The following is a 14,507-nucleotide window of genomic DNA, read 5'->3' as shown; positions in this document are numbered from 1 at the left end:
AATTTAATATGGTAAATGCACATAGTAAAACTTTGACCCTTGATCATCATGTGGACATTTCTCCCTATGTCAGAAGAATCGTGCCAGTTCCTACTTTGTACAATGAAGGAAGAAAAAAATTCAGGGATAATCTATAATAGAAAGGGGAAAGGAGACTTGGAAAATAGAGGATTTTTTAAGTCTGTAGTGTTTTCAATAAGCAAAATGCAAGCATATATGTGTGTGTGTGTGTGTGTGTCTGTGTGTGTTTATGTGTGTTCAGACATGGCAAGTTATGAGATACAAACATCTTTACTTAAACTATGTTGCAATTACATATTCTATTAAGCAATAGTCTAGTCTGGGATTTTAAATTTACTTTAGAAGTTCTATTTATTTATTTGTGAAAGCCACAAAAACACCCTTGTGAGTTGAAACTAATAAGCATTATGGAAGCTGATAGTTAAGGTTGTATTAAGCTTATATTCATTTTGTTTGCCTATTTAGAATGTAATTTAAAAGCAATCACCTTTTAAACCCACACAAAGCATCTCTTTGAATGAGCCAACATCTCAAGCTTAATGCATATTGCCTAAAAACAAAAGGGGGAAAAATAAACAAATGCTGTAATGAGATAATTTTTGCTTGCTTTTTCATCATTTCTGGGTTTTAACATTTCCCTTTACATTTGTGAAAAGTCATCTTAAATTGAAAAAAGGCACATTTTTGTTACCTTTCCTATAACATTTTTTAAAATGTTATCTTTACTTCTAGGAAGTGAATATTTGGTTTAGTTTGGTTTTTTTAGTTGGCTTTAAATGTTTAATCTAAATGTTTAATTAAAATTGATTTTCTTGCATAATTGAAAAATATAAGTATTTTTTAAATAAATATTTCAACTTTAGAAAAAAGTAAAGGGGGAAAAAAGAAAAAACAAACAAGTTTATTCTATTCTACTGACTTAAGGTCAGCTAAAATCAGCACTAGTCATGTGTAAGTAAATCACTTAAAATAACATTAATATTATATTTTAGAGCAATAGAACTACCAGGTTTTCTAGAATATATAATCTTTGATTCTATCACATAAAACTTAATATTCCAATTAAACATTTTCCTTCATATTTTGCTTATGGAAAAAGGACATTAAGAGTTTTCCTTTAACTGGTTCTTTCCACCAAACGATTGTTGTCCCCACATTCTACTTGATTTGATTGAAAAAACTCAAACTAATCATGTGCAAAGCTGAAGTCAGTAAGGATAACCATATTCATATGATGATTTAGAAGCTATTTAATTGGTGTTTTACTGGATTAGTGTGATGTTTTTAAAAAAGATGAGTGTTTTTTGAAATCATCAAGGGAAGAAACAAACAAGTCAGAAGAATCAACAAAAATGAATTAGCAAGAAGTAGAAAGAAGATGGCAGAGTAGATCTAGTAACCTAACTGAACTCCCTTAAATTTATTCTTTACACAATTTCAAAATATAACTTCATATCAAATTTTGAAACAGTCAACAACAAAAAATCTTATTTAGACTTTTTTTCCAGACTAAGACAAATTAGGAGATGAACAGGAGAGGTCCATGGTACCAGAATGGAGGCTAACCTAGGGTACACACACAGACATTAGTACCAGGAGTGGCTTATGGAAGCAGCCATGAAAGTAGCAGCTGCACCTTAGGGAGTCCTGTCTCTAGGAAGAGTAAGGAGGTCAGACAACTCAACAGGGATCCATTTGCTGGCACTGAGTATAGCTGTCATTGATGTACTTCATTATTACCTATATCCAATTCTGGGTCCCAATTTCAGGGTGAAGAGGAGCACTTTTAGTCAGTCACAAAGGGATCACATTGAGAGTTCTGAGGCATAAAGTAGTGTTACTTCCATTGTTTGCCAGACAGTGGAAGATCTGGTCACAACTAGGACTCTGAGGAGTCCTAGCATTTGTGGATAGAGGGAAGAAGAGGCCCTTTCTGGGTAAATAACAGAATACAGACAAGAAAGAATGTGAACATACTTCTCTCCAGGTTGGAAGAACTGAAAAAATGCTGACCCTCAGAATTATCTGAAAATCACAGGACAAAAAAATCTGAAGGTTATATCATGTCTTCCACCCTAAGATAAGCAGAGTCCAATTTTAACATAAAGTTTACTCAGAAGTAGGAAAAAAACTACAAAAAAAGGGCAACCAACCAAAGAGAACAAACATGATCATAAAAAGATAATAAATTGGCAGTGAAAACAAAGATACAAATAGATAACATTTTAAATATCAGAAATACATAACATTGTAAAAATAGCTACAAAGTCTTAAAGAAAATCCTAACTAGACAGTGTCTTAACAAGAATTCCTAGAAGAGTTAAAAAGGTGTTATAGAAGAAAAAATGAGGAAAAAATGAAACTTACACAAGAAAAATTTGAAAAATAATTGATAGGTTGGTAAAAGTGGTATATAAAATACTAAATATAATAATTCCTTAAAAACATAATTGGTCAAATATAAAAGCTTACTTAAGAAAATAATTCCTTAAATAAAAAGAGAAGGGAAATACAGGAGAAAATAAGACAGAGGGAAATATATATTTTATAATTATAATTATAAATAGGAAGAGCTCACCCACAAAATGAAAGTCAATAAAAGAATGGATTAGCAACTAGAATACAACTGTATGTTGTTTGCAGATAACACACAACAGAAACATAAAAAAAGTTAAAATAAGGAGCTAAAGTAAAATTTATTATGCTTCAGTTGAAGTAAAACAAAAAGGCTGAAGTAGCAATCATGATCTCAGATAAAGGAAAAGAAAAAAACATCTAATTAAAAGAGAAAAACAAGAAAACTATAATTGGATAAAAAGATGCCATAGAAAATAAAAACATTTTTTAATATTTTTACAGTATTTCTCTTATAAATGTTTTATTCTCAAATAATAATAGACACCAAGTCAAATACATCAAAATTAAAGCCATTTAAATTTATAAATAGTTAAGAGCTATGAACAGGCCATTTCGAGAAGAAGAAATCAAAACTATCTACAATTACAGGGGGGATGTCCAAATAATTATTCATTAGAAAGATATAAATTAATCTGAGGTATCATCTCATACCTACTGGAAATGGCAAATGGAGGAGGTGAAGGAAAATAGATTAATAATTATTTGTGGTGGAGTTGAGAACTCATCTCGCAATTTTGGAGAACTATTTGGAACTATACCGAAAGGGCTTCAAAATTACTTACACTCAGCAGTAAAACTACCAGTTTGTATCTCAAAGGAAAAAAGAGAAAGAAGAGAAATTACAAATTCAAAAATATAGTAACTTTTTTGTGGCAAAAAAAATGGAAATTGAGAAGATGCTAAATATTGGAAAATATTTAAACTAATCATAGCATATGTATGTGATAGAATTTGATTTTGCTACAAGAAATGATTGATGATTTCAGCTAAGAAATTGAGAAGAGCTATATAAACAGATAAAAAAAAGAAATGAGCAGAACCAGAAGATCATTTTACATAGTAACGGCAATATTATTACTGTGATTGATCAACTGACAAAATGTAAATACTTTTATCAAGACAATGATCCAAGGCAATGAACTGATGATAAAAAATACTATCTACCACCAGAGAGAGAACTGTTCAAATCTGAATGCAGATTTAAGCATTGTTTTTTCACTGTATTCATATTTTCCTCCTTATTATGTGATATGGCTAGTATAGAACCATATTTGCATAGTTTTACATGTATAATCGACAATATCATGCTTACCTCTTTTTTTTAAAGAAAAGAAAATTAAAGAAATGAATAAGCCAATAAATAATTTTCTTTATGTGAGGAAATTAATTGAGATAAAATATATAGGAAGAGGTCATAGAATAGCACAATTCAATATGCATTTATTAAATGACTATCTGGTACTAGGCATGGTACTAAGAACTAGGAATATCAGAAAGAAAAATTGAAACAGTTTTTTGCCATCAAGTATCTTCCTTACTAATATACAAAGACAGTCAAACAAGTACAATATATACAATATAAAAACAACACACTTTCACAATTTTCAGGAAGTGGGGGCACTAATGATAAAGAAAGCAACTCCTAAATTTGAATCACTTGCCTAATTGATTTTGATTGGGCTCAATATAATTGTGGGGATTCCTCTGTCTGGCTTATAAATTAGCTTTAACTTGAAGGCATATAGGGAATAGAGAGATAAATGACCTACTTCATCAGTACTGGTTTAATGTGATGATGCATAGAGAAAATATGTTAAGATAAATTTGGTTCATTAAACATGCTTGGATTTAGCTCAGTCATCATTAAAACAAGACTATTATAGAACAGAAGAGTGCCCTCTTAAAAGTGAACACTTCTGGAGGCTTTGGATAGGAATATAATTTCCTAACAGGGAGATATTTATTCATTTTCCGTTGTTTAGTCCAGTGCTTGCTATGTTGTAAGAGCAAAATAAATGCTTGTTGACTTGTATTTCTATTTCTAACACATTGTGCAGTACTTGAGACAAAATAGATATTTGAAAAATTCCTGTTGAATTGAGGTATTCATTTGAGAAATTATATGTATACCTTAGGAACCTTAGTTAAAAGCTAAGAAAAAAAGAAGTGAGAGACCACTTCCAGGAGCCAAGATTACCTCTCCAATAACTCTCATTAACTCTCCAATATTCACCTCCAAACTCCCACTAAATAGTGCCCCCCCAAAAAATCTTGCAACAATAGAACCATCAAAAAGACAGAGTTGAACAGTCTTTGAAGCCAAGAAATTTGGAATATCCGCAAGAAAAGGGAACCTGGTCTAGGACAGGAAGCATCCAAGTAAGTCAGCGGCATACCCTACCTCAGCAAACAAGAAGTAGATCCTGAGCCACAGTATGGTGCATCAGGCAAACATAAATTCCTAGATCAATAATTGCTTCAGCGCAGCAAGAACATATAGACTACACTATGTGCTTCAACTTTAGCCCTGTCAAATGGGCAACCTCCAGTAGCCAGATAGCCACCTACTTCAGCGTTGCCCCAGTTAAACACGATAACACAACACAGGACTTAGCATACACCAGACAACAGCACTAGGACCCTGACTCAGCACAAAGTAAGCTACTAAAAACCAATGGCCTTAAAATACACAAGCCATTCCCTACTGCACCTACTTAGAACAGCACCATATACAAAGATCTCTTTTGGGCATCAGGAAAACAATTCAGCACTAGTTGAACAAACAAGTCTAGCAGTTCCTGGCGAAAGAAACCTGAGACAGTGCTCCTTCCACTCCAGAAGTCAAACTCAAATTTAAAAGAAAAGAAAAAAGGCAAAAACGATGAACGCAGAATCTTGCCAGAGAAAGCTGTCATGGTGACTGGGAAGATCAAGACACAAGCTCAAAAAAGCAATACAATATCATAACACCATAGGCAAAACTCAAAACAAAACAGAAAATAGTCTCAATTCCAGAAATGTCATGTAAGATATCATCATATAGAATATTAAAAATCATATGAGAAGTCAAAGAAAAAATTGAAAAAAGAAATGTCAGGTATGTAAGAGAATTATGAATAAAAGTGTCAACTCCTTGGCAAAAGAAAACAAATGTTTACAAAAGTAGAATTATCTAAATGAAAAAAATATAACCAAAAATCTACTGAAGGAAAAAACTCTTTAAAAAGTACATTTAATGAAATGGAAAAGAAAGCACAAAAACTAGCTAAAGAAAACAACTCCTTAATTGTTAGAACTGGGAAAGTAGAAACTAAGGATTGTTAGAGACATCAATAATCTATCAAAAAAATTCAAAGAAAGGCATAAAATAAATTGCAAAATACCACACTGAACAAACAACTAACCTGGAAAATATATTTAAGGAGGAAATGATGCCAGAAAAATGGGACTGTCTGAAAGTCATGTTGAAAAGGATGACCTGGACAACATTCTCTTTTTCTTTTTGACAAGCCAATGTGATAAGTGACTTATCCAAGATCACAAAGCTAAGCATTTATTAAGTGTCTGAGAGCAGATTTGAACTTAGGTCTTTTTGATTACAGGGCCAGTGCTCTATCCACTGCACTACCTAGCTGCCTCCTGGACAGTATATTCAAGAAATTATCAAGAAAATGTTGATATCTTGAAAGTAAAGGCCAAAATAGGCAATAAAAGAATCTACCAATCACCTCAGGAAATCAATTCCCAATTAAAAATTCTAAGAAAAATTATAGCCAAATTATAGAACTTTCAGGTCAAGAAAAAATATTGCAAATGAACAGAAAGAAGCAATTCAAATTTCAGCAAGTCACAAACAGGATCCACCCCAGGAATCAAATTACACAGGACTTGGCAACTTCAACATTAAAAGACTGAAAGTCATGGAATATGATATGTTGTTAGGCAAAATGTTAGTAACACAACCAGAAATCACCTATCTGGCAAAATTAATCATATTTCAAATGAAAAAAAAAAGAATGATCATTTCTATGAACTCAAAGGATTTCAAGTTTCCACAAAAAGACCAGAATTGAACAACAACAAAAAATTTATCTCCTATATCAAAACCAAAGAAAACCCTTCAAGATTAAAAGGAAATAAGTAGGAGCAGCTAGGTGGTACAGTGGAGTCAAGAGGACCTGAGTTCAAATTTGGCCTCAGACACATAATAATTGCCTAACTGTGTGATCTTGGGCAAATTACTTAACGTCATTGCCTTAAATAAATAAAAAAAAGGAAATAAAGAACATAAGACATTCAATGGAGATGAACTCTTTAAATCCCTTTATGAGAAGAAGGTACTTGTAATTCTTAAAAAATGGACACTAATAGTATAGTTATCAGGAATATACATAGAGATTACAGGTAAAAGGTGAATTAGAGGATGATTTTAGCAATAAGAAAGAGATGAGGAAAAAGGAATATGCTATGTGCAAAAGGAAGGGAGAGATAGAATGGAACAAACACTTCATGTGAAGAAACATAGAGGGGAAGATGGGAGCATAAGCAATGGTCATCACTTAAATCTTATTCTCATCAGAATTGATGCAAAGAGGGAACAATATACGTAATTGGTTGGCCATAGAAATCCATCTTACTGGATAGGAAATTAAAAAGGGAAGAGATTAACTAAAAAGGGAGAGGACAATGGATGGAAGAAGACTGACAAAATAAGGGCAGTTCAGAGCAGTTGGTGGGCAAATGCAAAACACTAGTAAGGAACGATAGGGTAAATGGAGAAAAGTCAAAAAGGAGGGAAAATCAGATGGAGCAAAATACATATAGAATAATCATAAAAGTGAATGTGAATAATGAACTCTCACATAAAAGAAAATTGGATAGCAGAGTGGACATAAAACAGAATCCAATATATTATTTACAAGAAACTCACTTGAATCAGAGAGGCGCATGTAGAATAAACATATAGGGGTGGAACAGAATCTATTATGCTTCAGATAATGTTAAAAATAAATCAGGTTTGTCAATCCAGATCTCAGAAAAAATAAACCTAATTAAAAGAGCTAATTGCTAAAATTTACTATAGACAATAAAACAATATAAATACAGATATATAAATGTATCAAATTATGAGGCATCTAAATTCTTAAAGAAGTTAAGCAAATTATACATTCCTGACCAAACAAAAGGCAGAGAACATAGAAAATGTAAAGTATATAATTTTGATTCTATTAAATTAAAAAAAAACTTTTGTAAATCAAAACCAATACAAACAAGATTAGAAGAAATGCAGAAAACTGAGAAACAATCTTTAAAGCGAGTATCTTTGATAAAGGCCTCATTTCACAAATCTATAGATTACTGAATTTAAAGGACATGTCATTCCCAAATTGATAAATGGTCTAAAGATATGGCAGTTTACAGGCAGTTTAACAGATGAAGAAATTGAACTTATCGATAGACATATGAAGATGTATTCTACATTAGTTTTAATTAAAGAAATCCAAATTAATACAGCTCTGAGGAATCTTCTCAGATTGGCTAATATGACAAAATAGAAAAATAATTCTATGTGGAAGAAAATGTGGGAAAATTGTAACACTAAAGCATTGCTGGTGGAATTGTGAACTGATCAAGCTATTCTGGACAGCAATATGGAAATATGCCCAAAGGACTATAAAAGTGTATATACCCAAAAGGAAGAATGATCTAACTGTACAAAAATATTTAAAGAAATCCTTTTGTAAAGACAAAATAATAGAAATTGAGAGGATGTCAATTGTAGAGGGCCAGCCCCAGGGTTAGGGTGACATTTTCCATCAAAGATGCATGGATTATATTGCTCATTGTATGGATCCGTTGGCTCACCAGTGAACACTGACCTAGGATAGCCTGTGGCTCCAGAGATGGCTGCAAAAGGTTCCTTTGACAGAGAAGTATGCATATTTCTAAGAACAAATATTGTGAATTTACCCGGGAAATTGTAAAACTGGGTCTTCTCTAACCAGTCATTCCTGAGATAAGTTTTTGCTATAAAACAATCTGAGTTTCGACTGCCGGGGGGGCGGAGAGGATCGAACCAGTCTGCAGAGCCGGCCCCAGCAGCCCCGCTGCCCCAGGGCCTCATTGGAGGCCTCCTCTGCGCTCAGTGTTGGCCTCCCAGCCCACTGATGCCACTGATGCCACTGCTGTGGGACGGGCCATGGCGGGTGCGGGAGGCGCAGCACGACCCAGTGGACCAGCTGCCGGTAACAAAATCTGCCAATTTAAACTGGTCTTACTGGGGGAGTCAGCAGTGGGCAAGTCAAGCCTCGTCCTCTGCTTGTCAAGGGACAGTTTCACGAATACAGGAGAGCACAATTGGGCGGCCTTCCTCACACAGAGGGTCTGCTTGGATGACACAACGGTCAAGTCTGAGATCTGGGACACAGCAGGACAAGCGCGGTATCACAGCCTGGCCCCCATGTACTAGCGGGGCGCCCAGGCAGCATTGTGGTCTACGACATCACAAATACAGATACATTTGCACGGGCCAAGAACTGGGTGAAAGAGCTGCAGCCGCAGGCTAGTCCCAACATAGTCATTGCACTCGCGCGCAACAAGGCTGACCTGGCCAGCAAGAGAGCTGTGGATTTCCAAGAAGCACAAGCCCATGCAGATGACAACAGCTTGCTCTTCATGGAAACATCAGCAAAGACAGCAATGAATGTGAATGAAATTTTCATGGCAATAGCTAAGAAGTTGCCCAAGAATGAGCTCCAGCATGCACCTGGTGCCCCGGGCCGGAATCGGGGTGTGGACCTCCAGGAAAACAGTCCAACCAACAGGAGCCAGTGCTGCAGCAACTGAGCACCCACTTGCCCGCCCACTGCCCCCCACCTCTGCCTGCCTGAACAACCTGGCTGGAATCCACTTCTAACTAATCCCACTTAAGGAGAGCAAGCCGCCGCCCTGGGGGGGCCTGCCGGTGATTTCTTCATATATTTTTTGATTGTAGGCTGGAGCGAGCTATTCCACCCGCACCTTTCGGTACAAATACTAATTCAATTTTAAGTCTTAAGTCACTTTTTTAATATATATGAACTTCAGCTCTTCCTACCCCTCCCTCTTATTCTTTTCTGGTGGTAGCTGCATGTCCCAATTCTTCTCCCTACCCTTGTATTTTTTAGGGGTGGGGGGGGATAGGGAAGTGGTTACCCTTCCTGGCCCTTTTGCTGATTGGGAGGATTGTTGGTAGCACCTCAGTCTCATATCCTCACCCACCACCTTGGAGTGGGTTTTGTTTATCTTGGGATGAAGGAAAGCCCTGGGTAGGGAAGGGGACTAGGAGGATTTTCCTTCAGCTGGTTCTTATTGGGGCCACCCTACTCCTTTACCCCACTCAACTGACTCACAGCCCAGAGAGAAACAGCATTATTATGGCAGCCAAGAATGCTTTTCCCAAATCTCCTGCTACCACCTGGACCTCTGGCTTTGAGCCCTATTTTGACGAAATCATAATGATGAGTATGGGGGCGGGGGGAGAAGGGAATGGAACCAACTTTTTTCTGTATTTTGTATTGTATGTTTTCTTCAATATGTAACCAATCAGTATCTTGTCAATATAGTACACAGACTGACTTCTCACTTGAAAAAAAAAAAAAAAAAACCTGAGTTTCCAAAAATAAAGTTGGTAGATTTTCACTTTCCAACCTTTCATGTTTGGGTATATTTTTCTACCCAACCTGACTCTTGGAAATTCATGTCCAGACCCACACCAGAGCTATTGAGGGCTATAGCTGGCTCCCAAACAGAGACTGACGGATGAACGGACTGGCACATGGGCAGACGGACAAATGGACAGCTGGACCTGGAGGGGAATGAAAAGAAACATAAAGTCTGGACACCTGGAGGTCAAAAGAGCACCCATAAAGGGACAGCAGGCAATTAAGGTAAATAATTTTTTCATCAGGTCTAAAACAGAGAGCATTAAAATGGGACAGGGACAGTCTAAGGATAGAGGACATTATTTGAAAGTGCTAAAGCGGGTAGTTAAAGAAAGAGGCTTGTTACTAACAAAACAATTGGAAGAATTTATTGAAAGCGAACAAAAACCTTGTCCTTGGTTTCCAGCAGGAGTATTAAGTTCTGAAAAATGGGAAACTGTGGGGAAACAGATAAGTGAACATTTTAAAGAGGAAGGTCGGGAGACATTCCATATAGGAGTATTTTCCTTGGGGAATATTTTAAAAATCTGCCTGACTCCACCTGGAGATGTTCCTTTGGCTCAGAGTATATTAAAAGTTGATGTAGATGTTCAAACTATTCAGCAGGAAGATAAGAGTAAAAAAGAGTGATATCTCCAATGCCACCTCCAGACCCGTGTCTGCCTCCAGGTAGAAGAAGAGGTATGGAGGCCAAGGCCACAGGGCCCTACCTTCCCAGGAGAATACTCCCCGCTCCCACTTTAGGAACTTGTACTGGAGAGTCTCCAGGAGGCCTGGCCCCATCCCCTCAGGCTACCACAGGGGCTGCTGTTTCTGGGCTTCTGGAGGTGGTGGCTGCCCAGCCAGTTCCACCTCCTCCTAACTCTAATAACCCACCTTCTGCTCCTTTATGGTATAAAGAAGAAAATGTTACCAAAGATAAGGGGCATATGAATATTGTTCAAATAGCCACTCGAAAAGCATTACATAATGGAAAGAAGATTCCATGGGACATGTGAGAGTTATTGTACTCTTTTCCCATACTTGAGAGATCTGATCCAAAGATCCCAGGGATTGTTTTGAGAGAATACAATAATTTAGATTTTAAAATATTTAGAGAATTAAAATCAGCAACAAGCACTTATGGTAAAAACCAGTCCATATGTTTTGAATATAATAGAAATATTAGGTAGACAAATATTAGCCCCAGAAGATTGGACCAAAATAGCAAAAACTACTTTTACACCAGGAGATTACTTAATTTGGAAAACTAAATTTTTTGAGAATTGTACTAGTCAAGTTAAAAGAAATGAAGCAGCAGGGTTAAGAATAACATTTGAAATGCTCTCTAGCACTGGTCCATGGGCAGGAGTAAATAATAAAATTGAGTATAGTTTACAGGCACAGGAACAGACATGGCTAACATTGCCTGAAAAAGAAGGAGGCAATGGGTGTGAAAGATCAGACAGCTTGTTTGCTCATGGCTCACTTATCTAGATCTTGAAGTTAACTGAGAGAGAGGAATTAAGAAAAAGCACTAGATGAGAGAGAGAAGTGCTTCATGAAGACTTGATAAAATAAAATAAAATGTTAAATTTATTTAAAAATTCTATTTAATTTCAAAAAGACAAGATAATCGAGTTCATTTTAAAATATGTAATTTGATTATTACAAAAAATAATGACACATTTGAGGATTAAAAAAAAAGAGAGAGATTTACCCTCCCAGAAAAGATTTAGGGCTGTTGGTTTACTCTAAGCTGATAGGGGACAGGGGATATTCCAATTAGGCTGAGGGATTTTTGAATGACTGTTTGCCTTCTCAAAAGTCATAGTTATTTATGGTTAAAATCAAGAAGTGTTAGATATCAAAACCTTTGAACGGAAAAATGTATTATGAAAAATGAATGGTTCTCTGCATTTTTCTCTGGTTTCTTGGAAGATTTGTCACCTTTGGTGGTATCCTGTTGTTTTTTGTCTTTGTGTAATGTTTAAAGTGACCCTCTAGTGTGAGAAAAGAGTGAGGTTCCCCCGGATTTTGGGGGCCCTCTCTGGTTCTAAATGCTCTGACTCTGATGTGTCTATATGTGTTTGTTTTAAAAATTCAGGCAGAGAGAAGCTCTCAGTTATCTCTCAGGCCTGCTGTTCTCTGTGTTCTGATTGGCCAATCTTCTTTCCATTCTTTCTTTTCAAAATTAGATCTTTTTATCCAAAAACTCATGATTGGTGCCAAAAAAAGGAGATTTTCCTGAGAATCATGTTGTTCTTGGAGGAGAAGGGGTTCTCTTATTTTCTGATAGACTAATAGAATTTTATTTACTGATTTGGCAAATTATACTTATAAGGGATCTAGGAGAAATTGAAATTGTCCCTAAAATTATTTTTGGACTGGTGTTAATTAGCATGATAAATGTGTGTGTGAATAAAATAAAAAAATTGGGGGGGGGGTGAACAAGGAATGATAAACAGTAAAGGTAAATAATTAGTGCATACTACCTTGATATCTCAAAATGTGAGGACTCTCTAATTCCCAGAACTTCATTTTGGCAGTAAGGATAAAAAGCTCTTTTAAGTTAGAGCATTGAGAAGTTAGAATAGCACTGATACAGATAAGAAAGATTTGCAAACTTTAATATTTTGAAAAGTAAAATAATTTAATGTAATTTTGCATATCAGTTTGGAATTTATTAGATTATTAAGAACTTGAAAGAAACTCTTGTAAACATAAAAAGGAATTTTAGAAACATCTGTTCTCAAGAAATTTTTATGTATTACAGAGTTTTAGGGAGTAAAGGGAATATACATTAAATTGAAATGTGTTATGTATAGTAAACTTTGCATAAGAACAGATTCAGACAATTATTTGAAATTTTAATATTGTGTTACAGTAACAAACAATGGATGAATTGAAGAATCATCCATCACCTTTGTTAAAGATTTGTTATAAGAAAACTGGAGAATACCTTGCCAACAAGGTTATATTTCTCAAAATCTTTTTTGGCTCAGAGAGATTGTGAAAAGCTGTTCTCTTTCACCTAGTATTTATTTTTTTTCCTTAGATTTTTGCAAGGCAGATGGGGTTAAGTAGTTTGCCCAAGGCTACACAGCTAGATAATTATTAAGTGTCTGAGGCCGGATTTGAACCCAGGTACTCCTGACTCCAGGGCTGGTGCTTTATCCACTATGCCACTTAGCCACCCCACCACCGAGTATTTCTTAAAGGGAACATTTATATGTAAGATCTTATTTAATATATTTAATTAATATCTATTATTTAAGAAGAAATTATATGTGTATCCTGTAACTCTGGCATTGGTAAAAGTTTTACATTGAATTTTTTTGAAATTTTATATATATATATATATATATATATATATATATATATGACTAAATTCATAGAATCTTATTTACTTTTTGAAAATAGGAATGTATTTGAACAAGAGGAAAATAAACTTATAAAACAGAGATGTGAAAGAAATTTTTGTGTAACAGATATTTAGTTATAAGGTTAACTTTAAGAGAATGAGATGTCAGCATGGAAATATTATGCTTCATGGAAGTTAAGAATTTAATGTTAAACTTAGAAGAAGGTTGTATAAGAAATTGAGAAGTTACATCTTAACTGTAATTATTTCCAATAATACTGAATAAATGTGAGACTTTGAAAAATGATGGGGAGATTAAAAATTATGTAACCCATAGTTAGGTAATGTACTGATGAGCAAGATGTTGAAAAGTTATATGGTCTAGTTTTATCTATATAAGCTATTTTTCTGTAATGATGTCAAAGCCCAGAGTTAAAGATTGATTGCTCTGTAGAGGTAATACGGGAAAATATCTGAAGTTATGACACTCTAAGTTTCCTGAAATTTTTAAAGAATGTGATGGATCTTATTCTAGACCTGTAGTTCCAAGTATAAATGCAATTTAAAAAAATTAACTTTTAAATAAAAACAAAAGAATGAATTATATGCCCCATCAATGATATTAATAGAACAGCCACAAACCCTTAAGATTTTTAGAGATAGTATGTATAGTTATCATGCTTTTACATACATAGAAACAGCTTTTATTAAACATAGCACTGATGAAGAACTATATCAACTCTTTAAAGATTTACAAGAAGTTATAAGAGATAGATATTATCTTTTTTATTGAATACATACATTCCCACACTGGATTGCCTGGGCCATATATATATATATATATATATATATATATATATATATATATAGGCAATTATAGGGCTGATCAATTAACCCTTCCATTTCTTATAATCTTAGTAGAAAAGCAAGCTAGGCAGTGTCACAAAAAATTTCACTAGAAAGCCTCTTTATCAAGGAAAGGCTTCAAAATCACCAGAGAGCAAGCCAAGAATATAGCAATA

The 14,507-nt window shown here is 34.9% G+C and overlaps 1 protein-coding gene and 1 pseudogene across 1 annotated transcript in view; one reads left to right on the top strand and one right to left on the bottom strand.

Moving 5' to 3' along the window:
- FSTL5 (follistatin like 5) overlaps positions 1 to 14,507 on the bottom strand; it is a 1,020,077-nt gene that overhangs the window by 351,138 nt on the left and 654,432 nt on the right. The gene's annotated exons all lie outside the window — the stretch shown is intronic.
- LOC141516182 (ras-related protein Rab-5C pseudogene) lies at positions 8,636 to 9,330 on the top strand (annotated as a pseudogene).

This window comes from Macrotis lagotis, chromosome 3 (assembly GCF_037893015.1).
Source record: "Macrotis lagotis isolate mMagLag1 chromosome 3, bilby.v1.9.chrom.fasta, whole genome shotgun sequence".
Lineage (NCBI taxonomy): Eukaryota > Metazoa > Chordata > Mammalia > Peramelemorphia > Peramelidae > Macrotis > Macrotis lagotis.
The sequence above is the reverse complement of the archived record's forward strand: the minus strand, read 5'-3'. Positions and strand labels throughout refer to the sequence as shown.